Source organism: Tympanuchus pallidicinctus, unplaced genomic scaffold (assembly GCF_026119805.1).
Source record: "Tympanuchus pallidicinctus isolate F22 unplaced genomic scaffold, pur_lepc_1.0 scaffold24, whole genome shotgun sequence".
NCBI classification, from domain to species: Eukaryota; Metazoa; Chordata; class Aves; order Galliformes; family Phasianidae; genus Tympanuchus; species Tympanuchus pallidicinctus.
The window spans coordinates 9,996,210-10,009,132 of record NW_026294741.1 but is presented as its reverse complement, the minus strand read 5'-3'; the positions used below and the strand labels follow the sequence as shown (position 1 = coordinate 10,009,132).

General features: G+C 49.4%; 1 long non-coding RNA gene across 1 annotated transcript; it reads right to left on the bottom strand.

The window, feature by feature from the left end:
- Positions 1-709: 709 nt before the first annotated feature.
- LOC128083346 (uncharacterized) lies at positions 710-12,037 on the bottom strand. The gene is made up of 5 exons (XR_008208034.1): positions 10,560-12,037; positions 3,786-4,016; positions 2,268-2,369; positions 2,028-2,140; positions 710-1,933 (listed from the first exon to the last, which is right to left on the bottom strand). It is a non-coding gene; the product is annotated as an uncharacterized LOC128083346 (long non-coding RNA).
- Between the last annotated feature and the right edge of the window lie 886 nt (positions 12,038-12,923).

Here is a 12,923-nt window from a genome sequence, read left to right as displayed (position 1 = left end):
ACTCAGCTGGCACAGTAACACAGAACCCAGGTGGCACCCTGACACAGCACCCTGGTGACAAAGCACTCAGGTGACACAGTGAAACAACACCCAGGTGATGCAGTGACACAACACCCAGGTGGCACATTTACACAGCACACTGTTGACGCAGCACCCAGGTGACACAGTGACACAACACCCAGGTGGCAAAGTGGCACAACACCCAGGTGACGCAGCACTCAGGTGGGAAAGTGACACAGCACCCAGGTGACACAGTGACACAACACCTAGGTGGTACAGTGACACAAAAGCCAGGTGACGCAGAGCTCTGATGGCACAGTGACACAGCACCCAGGAGACGCAGCACCCACGTGGCACAGTGACAAAACACCAACATGACGCAACACTCAGGTGACACAGTGGCACAGCACCCAGGTGACACAGTGACACAGCACCCAGGTGGCACAGTGATACAACACCCAGGTGACGCAGAACTCAGGTGACACAGTGATGCAGCACCCAGGTGACACAGCACCCAGATGACACAGTGGCACAACACCTGTATGACACAGTGACACAACACCCACGTGACGTAGCACCCTGGTGATACAGTGACACAGCACCCAGTTGATAAAGAGCCGACTGGTTCATGGCCCCGCAATTGCCAGCCCAAGCACAAGACTTTTTGACCAGCTACTGAAAGAGGCAGCACCGTGTTTAAAAAGTTGGTTTCATTTTTATTCAAAACAAAAGGCTCTGGATTGTATTTATCAACACAGCCCAAAATGAAACCCCAGCGTCCAGGGTTTCTGCTTAGCAATGAGTCATTCAGCCTCCAGGCAGACACGAGGAGAAGCCTGACCCTGTGGCTATGTCAGCTCCTCTCTCTCCAGGCCCGGCTAGCCGTACTTCAATCTCATACTAGACCGGCCCTGGCCCTGAAGAGACACAGCCTGAAGAAACACAGCCTCTCCATCTCTTGCCATAGATGAAGACCTGCCTCTGGCAAGCCCTCTTTGCTTGGAATGCAGCACAAGCCCTTCCCTTCCAGGTGCCTCAGTTCCACTGCACTGCCCGTGACAGGGAAAGCACGGTCATGCCAGAAAACCGGACGCTGACTCAGTCCGCTGCCTTTGGTGCCATCGCCGAGGAAGCATTCCAGCTGATTCCAGTATCCTGTGGGCCTTCTCGCTCAAGCCCTTCTCACTTCTTTTTGCTCTCCTTCTGGGCTTCCTTCCTCAGCTGAGCAGCACTTGCCTTGGCTTTCTTCACTGTCTCGCCAGACTGAGTGTCAAGACTGTGCCAGTCCTACAAGAATCAAGGCACAAACGGTCAGGGAACCTTCACAGGTAACAAGTGGCTGACAGCTCGCTTGGGGAGCTCAAGTCACCGCCCGGACAGCTGTGGCTGCCAGCACTGGAAACCGCCTTCCTGGCATCAGGGCACGCCAGAAACTCCACCTCAATCTCCTTCCCAAAAGTCCCATACGAACTCGAACCCAAAGCCATCTCCTGCAAGGCAGCGCCTGCACAGGGCTTGGACACTGCCTGGCAGCACACACAGCACAGCAGCAGCAGCAGCAGAGCTTGCACCCCAAGGCTCCTGGTGTGCATCAGGAACACGCGCACACGGAAGGAAGGGCAGGACAAACGACGGCACTCTCAGCAGTGCTGGGCACAGCACCGTAGGCCACAGCTACAGATTGTTCCCTCCCTGCCCATTGCCCATGCCTTTCTATCAGCCTCAGAGAGCACAACTTACTGGCTTATGGCACCTGGAAACTGGCACGATTACGGCCAGCGCACAGAGCAGCTGCAAAGTGGCTCCACAGAAGAGATGGTGGCACAGCACGTTCTCCGCCAGCGTGGGCTCGGGGATCTCAGCTGGGAGAAATGCCCTTCAGCACCACACAGCAGGCAGCCTGCTGCTCTCCTGCTCTCAAGGAGGCTGCTTTCTACAAGAGGGGAGAAAGAGTCGTTATTCTCTCGCGCACGCTGCTGTGACAGGCTGACTTAGAGCTGTTTTGAACATCTCCTTGGTCTACTGACCCAATGACAACGAAGGACACGAAACTTGCAGCTGCGTTGTCTTTTACCGCCTGCCGAGGAAAAGATTCCTCCAACTTGAGCATTGCTCTGCTTGCAGGCGAGGGGAGCAGGAGCTGAAAAGGACAGGAGGACACAAAAGAAGGGCAAAGCTTAACAGAAAGCAGACCTGCTGCAGACAGTGCCACCAGCTGTGTTTGAACAGCAATGCCCCAGCGCACGCTCACAGTAAGGCACACCTACCTTGCAAGGGCCGCTCAGGAAGGTTGTGACACAGGCACCCATTGCTCAATTGCTCCCCTGAGCCCCAACTCCATTTCTCAGCCACTCACATGCCTCGATGTTCTGCAACAGAAAAGTCACAAGACGGAAATTCAATTCATCGCAGACGTCCTCAAACCTCCCTTCTCAGGGCAGTCACACTCATTTCTCTGCATGAGAACTCAGGGAGGGCTTACCGAGTGAGCAGCATTTACTGCCAGTTGGCAGCAGCAACCTATGCCTAACTCTAAACTCCTAACAGGAACCTATGCCTAACTCTAAATTCCTAACAGTAACCTATGCCTAACTCTAAACTCCTAACAGTAACCTACGCCTAACTCTAAGCTCCTAACAGTAACCTACGCCTAACGCTAAAACTGAACTGAACACTAAAACTAAGCTAACACTAAAATCAACAACAAAGCCCAGAAGTGGCACCTAACTCCTACGGGGGGGAAATGGAACCGGGGGCCCGCAGAACCGCAGAGGAGCAACAAGATGGAGGAGGAGCAGATGTCAGCAATGCCACCCAGCAAATGCCGGGGGCAGGGGCCGTGCAGAGGGTAAGGAGCCGAGCACCTGGACCAGCGATGGCGGAGCTGTGAGCGCACCAACACAGGGCCTGGCACGGTGGTGTGGTGCCAGGCCAGCTGTGCCGCAGGCGGATCCACCTCCATGGGCTCCTCTGGAGGCAGATCCACCTCCATGGGCTCCCCATGGTCGCTCACAGCGCTGGCCCGGGCGCGATGGAACCGGGCTCCCTTCCTCCTCTCCCTCCTCTGCCTGATGGTCATGGTGGGCCCCCTCCTCCTCTTCGGTTCTGGGGCCCCCAGCTCCCTCTTCCCATTTAAAACCACTCTCTCCTCAACTCTCACTCTCTTAGTGCTGGACATGGCTGCCACCTGCCCAGCACGCTTAGAGACGAGTGCGCCGGGTGGGGCGGCAGTGACCAAGGTGACGGCTGTGACATGGGGAAGGTTCTAAAATGGCACCTGTGCTGCTGCTGGGAATGGCGTTCTGCATGGGATGAGGAGGGGGCTGCAGGGCGCGGGACGGCGGCTAGAAGGCGCTCCCTGTGCCCAGCAGGCAGCCCTTCTCTGCGGCCAGCAACAGGGCACAGAGGAGCCGAAGCCGAGGAAAGGGCCCGCAGCCTCCTTCGCCCTTTCCCTCCTGCCATGTGGGAATCCACTTCTGGGGCTGGGCCACGCAGCACACAACACTCAGGGCACACTCAGGGATCTCCTGAGCTCAGCGCAAACAACGGCGCGCTCCAGAGTGGAGCTGACAGCGCCTGCCTGCTGGGAGACAGAAGCCCCGGCTTCCATTTCAGCATCCAGTGCGTCTTCCTGCGGCTCGAACATTGAGCGTCTGGGCACTCAAACATTACCTACGTAAATACATCCCAGCAAGTTCTCCACAAAACTTTCTGAGTCTCTGAGGGAATACGGTATAGGGAATAAGCTTCTGTGGGCAAAAGTCCACGCAAGAAGGACTTCCTACCATTCACTTCAGCTCTTCTGGAGCACGTGGTGATTCTGTCCCTTTAACTGTGAAAAATTTTGATCCCTGCAACCAAAATAAGAATCAATGGTTGCCAGCACCTAACAGAAATTTATTTGTTCTGTGGCACCGATGGATCACAGCAAGGACATGTAATAAGATTCCATGCAGCAATTAAGATGAGCTCTTGGAATGAAGTGTTTGGCAATGCACTTCAGGCTGATTATGAAACTGTAAGTAACAGAACCCAAAACTCCTGATCAGGGAATTGTACCCTGTTCTCTACACTACCACTCCTAGTTTAAATGAGAGCCCTACCAGAAAATTTACTCAAAGCTCTTGCAACAACTAATGACTGCCATACATTCTACCAATTAACGTGGCTTGACAGTAAATTCATCACAGAGAAATTGTGCTGATTAGGGGCTGTCACCACAAACTTGAAATTACTAAAAACAATAAAAGATTCCTATCAGAAAGATATTATTAATATTTTACCACTCCACTTTTAAGTAACTCATCACTCATAAAGTGAATGAATGCTGAGCTGCTGCTGAGAAATGACATGCTTTCATATTCTGCATCTCAGTGAAATGTCCTTAGCTTTGATCACGGCTGCTGTTAATCCTGATGTTCAAGACTCTCCTTCGCAAGTCCTGGAATCATTGCCCCTCAGAGCCAAATGAATAATTCTACTTCTGAATTTTTAAGAAATCAACACGGAGCTCATTTGCCTAGACATCTCTTCCAAATTGGTAAAGACAACTTTGTATTCTAAAGGTAACAGAAAATGAAAATAAACCCAGTCAGAACTGTCTAACTTCTATTTAATGCCTATGACTTCCTCCTGGATTGCCACTCACTTGCCCATCTCTCACTGTCTTCCTCTCCAACAACTCTGCAGCCATTTGGAGCATAAAAGAACACGGACTGAGAATGCCTCAGTGATGGTGAGGCAGCAAAACAGGTCACAGGACAGGGCCAATGAACGGATGAGTGGTGCTGCACCCCAGCCTGCCATCTAATTAGCACTCAGACAATGAAGATTTTGGAGCTTTGTCTTTGTACAAGAAAAGGAGTTGGCTTCCTTTTAGAAAAAAATATTTCCGTCACAATTTTTCTTTCCTTTCTGAAATCCTTACAGAAAAAGCAAACTCAAACCATACAGAAACAACCTTTTAAGCTTCTCTGATATCTGTTCTTCACTTTACTTACTGCCACTCAGTAGAGTGAGTACCAGAAGAGACCTCCTGACCAATGACTGATGTCCCATCCTTCCTCTACTCACCATCCTTTCTTTCTTCTTTATTCCAAACCATCAAATTTACTCTGCCTAACCGTGGAGGATTTTTGACAACGGTCTGTTGGAACAACGTGCTTCAGATAGGCAGTTTCATTGTTTGCTTTGCTATAGAGTGGACAAGTTATTACAGTGATTTAGATCAACTCAAAAGAAAACACGCATGGGGAAAAGCCTGATCTCTGCAGACCATGGGGCCTTTCTTTGTGTCTGTTATTATAAGAAGATGATGCTGAGGTCACTCGCTCTAGGGTTTGCTATAGACATGAACAAAAAGTAAATTAAAATTAAACACACTCAATATTCATGATTTAATTAGAATCAAGTCCAATTCATAATTCTAGGGACACATTGGCATTGCTTTCCTCTACCGTTACGATGCTGCTCTCACAGGTAGGAATCCAGAGCAAATAGGAAGGATTAGACAAGGACAGGGATCATCCTCCTCTCTCTCAAACTTCTCCAGAACAGCACGAAGAAAACTGTCCCCATTTCCATCTACAACAAATTCTTTTTACCTTGTTTGGAAGATAGGAGCAAGGGAGAAATGATAACCAGGCAGGTACTGCAACTAAAGCTCAGCCTGCCTTTTCATTTCATTCACATTTAATACCAGTTTTTAATCCAGTGACGCAGTTGCAACTATCCAGGCAAAATCATAGAATCATAGAATCATAGAATCACCAAGGTTGGAAAAGACCTAAAAGATCATCCAGTCCAACCGTTCACCTCTTCCCAACAGCTCCCACTAAACCATGTCCCTCAACACAACATCCAGCCTTTCCTTGAACACCCCCAGGGACGGTGACTCCACCACCTCCCTGGGCATCCATTCCAGTGCCTGACCACCCTTTCCGAAAAGTAATGCTTCCTAATGTCCAGCCTGAATCTCCCCTGCCGTAGCTTGAAGCCATTCCCTCTGGTCCTATCACTGATGACACGAGAGAAGAGGCCGACCCCCAGCTCACTACAGCCTCCCTTCAGGAAGTTATAGAGAGCAATGAGGTCTCCCCTGAGCCTCCTCTTCTCCAGGCTGAACATTCCCAGCTCCTTCAGCCTCTCCTCATACGGCCTGTGTTCCAGACATCTCACCAGCTTTGTTGCCCTCCTCTGAACACGTTCCAGGGCCTCAATATCTTTCTTGCAGTGAGGGGCCCAAAACTGGACACAGTACTCGAGGTGCGGCCTCACCAGTGCTGAATACAGGGGAACAATCACCTCTCTGCTCCTGCTTGCAACGCTGTTTCTGATGCAAGCCAGGATGCCATTGGCCTTCTTGGCCACCTGGGCACACTGTCGGCTCATGTTCAGCCGAGCATCAATCAATACCCCCAGGTCCATTTCCTCTACACCGTCCTCCAGCCACACCACCCCAAGCCTGTAGTGTCGCCTGGGGTTGTTGTGGCCAAAGTGCAGGACCCGGCATTTGGCCTTGTTGAAACTCATCCCATTGGCTTCAGCCCAGCTCTCCAGCCTGTCCAGATCCCTCTGTAGGGCCTCGCTACCCCCAGGCAGATCCACACTTCCAGCCAATTTGGTGTCATCTGCGAATTTACTGAGGGTGCACTCGATGCCCTCATCGAGGTTCAATAAAGATATTGAAGAGGACAGGCCCAGCACCGAGCCCTGGGGAACACCACTCACGACCGGTCGCCAGCTGGATTTGACTCCATTCACCACCACTCTCTGAGCCCGGCCCTCCAACCAGCTCCTCACCCAGCCAAGAGTGCAGCCATCCAAGCCTCTGGCTGCCAGCTTCTGCAGGAGGATGCTGTGGGAGACAGTGTCAAAGGCTGTGCTGAAGTCTAGGTAGAACATCAACAGCCTTTCCCTCATCCACCAGATGGGTCACTGATCATAGAAGGAGATCAGGTTGGTCAAGCAGGACCTGCCCTTCATGAACCCATGCTGGCTAGGCCTGATCCCCCGGTCACCCTGCACTGCCGCATGATCTCCCTCAAGACAATCTGCTCCATAAATAGATGAGAGATTGTGACTCCCATTTATAAGAAAGGTCGTAAGGAGGATCCGGGGAACTACAGGCCTGTTAGCCTGACCCAGCCTTCCCTGGCACCGAGGTCATCTATCTATCCTCTATCCTCTATCTATCTCTCTATCCTTGAGAAGTCCTTTAAACTACAGCTGTACTCCAGAGCCTTCTGCTGCAGACAGTTTGCATGGTATCATGAGTGGCTTCTGCAGTGGTCCAACACCACCAGCACACAACCAACCTGACACTGATTGAGTAGAGCTTCAGACCATTTCCAAGCCACTCTTCACTTCTGTTTGTACGCTTTCCTAACGCTGTTCCCCTATGTTAATAAATGTCACAATTAGGCTTGTAGTGCCTGAGTCATTGCCCCCAGTAGGAATGTGAAACACAATCAGCTCCACAGAAAGATCCATGCAAGGCTATCTGCATATCTGAAAACCTTTTGTCGATGCTCTGCACTGACCTCTGACTGCCTGTAAGACCATGCAGGTGAACTTCCAGCTAAAATGCCAGTCTTAAAAGAAATGACATTTTGGGACCAACAGGAGCAAATGTTGCTGGAGAGGCATGCTGTGACACAGCTGGACGCTGACAAAACCAGCCATGATGAGGAACGGAGGGGATGGCTGAAATACAGCAGGCACACTCACTGTGATGAGAGATGGCTCAGATGAGGCTGGGAGATGGACATGGGGGACAGATCACTCAGCGCAGCCTGCTCTGTTGGCTCATCTGGCTCAGCAGGGATGGCCTCCTTTCCCACAGCAGCAGCAGCAGGGGTTTCCTCGACCTTGACTTCCCCAGGTGGAGCTTCTTCAGCCTCAGTCTTTTGCTTTATGGATTTCTAAGTAAACAGTGGAAAATTTGTTGAGGAGCACATGATGGTGGGGAGGGAAGAAGGGAATGGGAGCTCTGCCTGGCACTGCAGTGCTGCTTCACTCCTAGCAGACTCAGTGCCAATGGCTTTGCCAGGAAGAGGACAGCCTTACGTTACTAATGATCATCTACAGAGCATCTTCATTCTCAGTGTCCTGAACAGAAACTGAGTCAGTCCTACATCCCTCCCTTGCCAGGAAAGAGAGTGCTAGCTTCCTGAGTTATTGAAAGCAGCAGCAGAAATGGGGGAGAAGTACTCAGTTTGCTCAGAAATGCTCTAGAAAGTGAGGGCAAAGTGAGGAGTGTCCCAAAGTATGATTTCAAACAGGATTTTTTAAAATTATCCCCTATCCCCCTAATTCCACTAGTTCTCAAACAAAAAGGTCTCTGTTGAAAGGGTGTGGACTCTGTTTGCACATAGGCAAGTACTAACTGCATGAATTCTGACACTGAAAATCATTGAATCATAGAATGGCTTGAATTGGAAAGGAACTTAAAGACCATTCAGTTCCAATCCCCCTGCTACGGGCCACCCATTAGATCAGGATGATCAGGACCAGAGGCACCCAGAGCTTCTCCAGGCAGCCTGTTCCAGTACCTCACCACCTTCTGAGTAAAAAAAACCTCATCCCTAGTTTCTTTTAATGCTTATTGCATCCTGAGACCTCAATCACCTACAAAGCTTCCGTTTATCGGCCATGCTTCTTCTGCAATTCTTACCCTCTACAATTCTGGCCTATGCTTATTCTTTAGGAAGCATATCTAGTAAACATCACCAGTCCTGCAAGATGTTTGGTCCTGCAGCAAAACAGCTCCCAGCAAAAGTGCTATTTCTGCTGGGGACAAAGCCTTGCAAACACACACACGCTAAAGGAGAGAGCTGCAAGCTGTGCTCAGCATATTGCATCTATAAAGATGGCTGACTCAGCGAGATTAAATAACCCCAGTAGATCAATTTGCCATGAACAAATTGCTCAGCATAACATGTACCTCAAAAGCTATCCAGCTGCTTTGCAGTTGATAAGATGCAGCTGGTCAGAAGGCCTTCTGTAATGAAGAGACATCTCTGAAATTCTTCAAAAGACGAAAATCTGCTCCCTGACATTTTTCAGAAACCAACAACAAAACAAAACCAAACAGAAAAACCCACCACCACACCAAAACATATCCTTTCAATTCTTTTCTCATCTATTCCTTTAGCAGGCTTATTTTTAATGAGGTATAGGGAAATCTGCCTAAGCACCACCTTCTGGATTTGGCAAAGAATAAAGAAACATTCATTATAATACACCACACTGTGCAGAAGTCTGTCTTGTGTGATAATACCAGTTCCAAGGAATTTCACAAAGAAAAAACATGATTGTAATGAGAAACAAAAGGCAGGTTTATCCCAGGTCAGATGGCTGATGAGTTTCCTGGGCCTTAATACTGGAAGGAACTTTCAGGCTTAAAATCAGAGGTAATGTGTTACAATGCAGATGGCACTGATGTGCTGAGTCACTTGCACACAAGCAGTCTTTAGGCTACTTGCCATCTGAACTACAAATACAAATACTCAGAATGCTCTCACGGTGCTCAGTGACCAAAGTCACATCAACAAACAGAATCACTCTTCTGCTCTCAGTAACGGTAGCGTTCACCCAGCAATGCTGCCACTCCATATCCTTCATTCAGGCTAACTGGATTCAGCAAGAGGAGCCCAGAAACCACCAAAGTAGGATCACTTCCAACAGTATTCCCCCCCTTAAAAGATGGTACCTACTAAAATATGGAAGATAGATAAAGCTGCAGTAATATGAGAGGTATGTGTACCAACAGCACACGTGAGCACTTCCTTGCTGTGCATTGGACCAAAGCACACATTCTTGCTTCTCTTAAGTGCAATAAATAAGTAAACTGACTGTACCTTCAAAAATTAAAAGTATCTAGACATCCTGTTTTTCCTTTTTTGCAGTGCTATCCTAGTGAAAGACTTTCAGAAAGTACAGATTTACAGCTGCAATGGTATACCCACCTATTCTTTCAGGTCAAGATTTAATGAAAAGTCTATAAATATGAATATAAATATTATAATATTATATATATATATATATAATATAATTGTATTATTATTATATTATAATAATATTATAATATATTATAATATTATTATTATAATTTATATATATATATAAATAATGAAAGGTCTATAAATATCTAAGGTGTGGGGGCAGAATGGCGAGGCCAGACTCTTTTCAGTGGTGAGTGGAGACAGGACAAGGGGAAACGGCTGGAAACTGCAGCATAGGAAGTTCTGCACCAATGTGCGAAGGAACTGCTTTACAGTGAGGTGAGGAGCACTGGAACAGGCTGCCCAGGGAGGTGGTGGAGTCTCCTTCTCTGGAGATGTTCAAGACCTGCCTGGATGCCGACCTGTGCGACCTGCTATAGGGAACCTGCTTTGGCAGGGGGGTTGGACTCGATGATCTCTGGAGGTCCCTTCCAACCCCTACAATTCTGTGTGATTCTGTGTGTGTAATTAGAGGATGGAAAACACCCATGTTTTTGTACAAAGGAGCAAATATTTTTGTACAAAGCAAAAAACAGTACCCTTTTTTTTACACACCATTTAGAAAGGAAGCAAAATCCACCACTTACAGAGTCTCTGTCACATTCTCATTTGATTGCACTGTAAATGCAGCGGCATCCTACCTATAGAAAATAAAAACAGCACAGCAACAATATTTGGCATGGGATGTCTCCAGTAAAGACCTGATTTTTATGGCTTACTCAGGCATAACCATCAATAGCTGAGCTTGGGTGGAAAATCGATAATCTAAATAGGCATGAATATCAATGTGAAAGACCTTCCTTTTTCAAAAGTGTTCCACGACTCTAAAATGTTTCAAGTTGTTCAAATAGGTGAAGAATCCTTCGCTGAATAGAAGTGAATTGCAAGGACTTTGCTTCAGGCACACTGCACTTCTGAACAGCGAATGCCAGAAGTTTATTTTGCCAGACTGCACGTGCACAGGGAGTGCAGAGCTCGGAGTTCCTTACACATCCTCTGGACTCTGGGCTTTTTATTTGCACAGCACACACTGCTCAGTAATTAGAGATGTGAAGCTTCGCATGCATTAATTAGAGAAAGTGGTGGCAGCTTTGTATTTTGGCCCTTCCTTCTGAATACTTTACTAATGTAAAAGGCCTGGAGCAAAATTAATAAGCACCGAAAGACTCGTTTTCAGCCTTGCAGATGCCCAGCTTTTTTGTGTGCATATCTAAACAGTGGTGTGCAGAGCATGCTGTGGGTAAGCCAGCCTCTGAAAGGTGCTGGAATTTAAGAAGGCCCCAGATTATCTGCATTATCACTTGGGATGGGGGCCCTGGAATTTGAGAGCATAAGTGTGCACTGCACTGCTGCAGTGCCTCGAGCAGATCCTCAGCATTATCATAGCAGTAAATAAACAACTCAGATTTAACTCCCAGACTAAAACATATGTTAGGTGAAAACAACATTGCAGAAACAAATAAAGCCCATTTCATGTATAAATGCATAAATACACAGAGTCACTGAACAGGTGTGAAAGCTGTGAGGAAGCCATGATTCACAGGATTTTGAGATTGTTAGAAAAATCCAAAAAAGAGAGCAAGAAAAATACTAATCCAGCTCTTTCATATGGAAAATAAGAAGACAGTCTTGCTAAGCTAGTGGGAGTTTTCAGCTAGGCCAACAGCGCCAGGAATATTAGCAACCTTCTAGGAACATCCAGGAAGACTTTCTGAGGGCAGACAAGTTCAGGATTCGTGTCAGCAGGACATTATAGTGCAGCTGCCCTGCAGAGCAGGGTTTTCAAAACTGTGCAGCCAGTCTTAATCTCTTCCGTTTGCGCCGCCCCGTCCTTACCCGGCGGAGGGCACGGGGACGGGGTGGGTTACTGGAGCTGCAGAAACGACCGCGGGCAGAAGCGCCGAGAAACGAACGGGAAACATTTAATCGACGAACGCACAGAGCGACAGAGAGACGACCGCGTTCCCAGCTGGCTCCCGTCCGAACGGCGACTGCGGATGATGGCGCGGTGCCGACGGGGGACGGACGGGCCCCCGGGCACGGGGCGGGCGGCAGCGGCGGGGACGCGGGGCGGCAAAGCGCCAGTTTCCCCGTACAGAGCCCCACGGCTCCTCCACCGCCAGCACCATCGTGCCGACCCCACGGCCACGGCCGCCATTGGCGGAGAGCCCACGCTCGGCCCCTCCTCCTCCGCGCCGCCATTGGTCAGCCCGCAGAACGGGGCGGGCGCCGCTCCCTGGGTCCTTTCTGTCTGCGGTCGCGCCGTCGTTGCGTCATCACTGCACGCATCCCAGATGGCCCCGGCCCGGCTGCCCACGCTGATGCCTGTCGCCGCGCACCCGCTCCACTTCCGGGGCTCCGGGAGGAGGAGGGCGGGTAAGCGGCGGACCGCGGTGAGACCGAGCCCACGCCGCCCCGTTCCATGCGGGCCTTCCTGGATAGCGGTGAGCACGGGCCGCATCCGTGCCGCCAGGAAAGCGCTGAGGAGTGCAGCCTTGTCTCCTCTTGCACCAGGCGCTCGTGCTCACGTATTGGTTCCGGCTGTGACTTGGAAATTTCTCCACAAGTCACAGTAACTCAGCAATTGGGGCGGACGATGTGATAATAGCTTCTCAGAAACAGTCGTGATATTCCCTCCTATTCTACTTGTAATATCAGGACAATCTACGCCTGACCTGGTACAAGACCTTTCTTGTATTTTCTTCCATCTCTTTCCCTGTGGTCCAACAGCCAATGAGTTTCTGTACAAGAAGAGAAACTCTTCTCAAAAAATAGGGCAGTTCTTTTCCTGGATGCATAACCTGGGGATGGTTTAAGGTCAGAATGCTAAGGGGAGGCAGCCATTTCTCTGCTTCTCTTTATCCCGTCCCTACAAGTCACCCAGCTGCAGTGTCTTGCACCCAGCACCACCCAAAAACC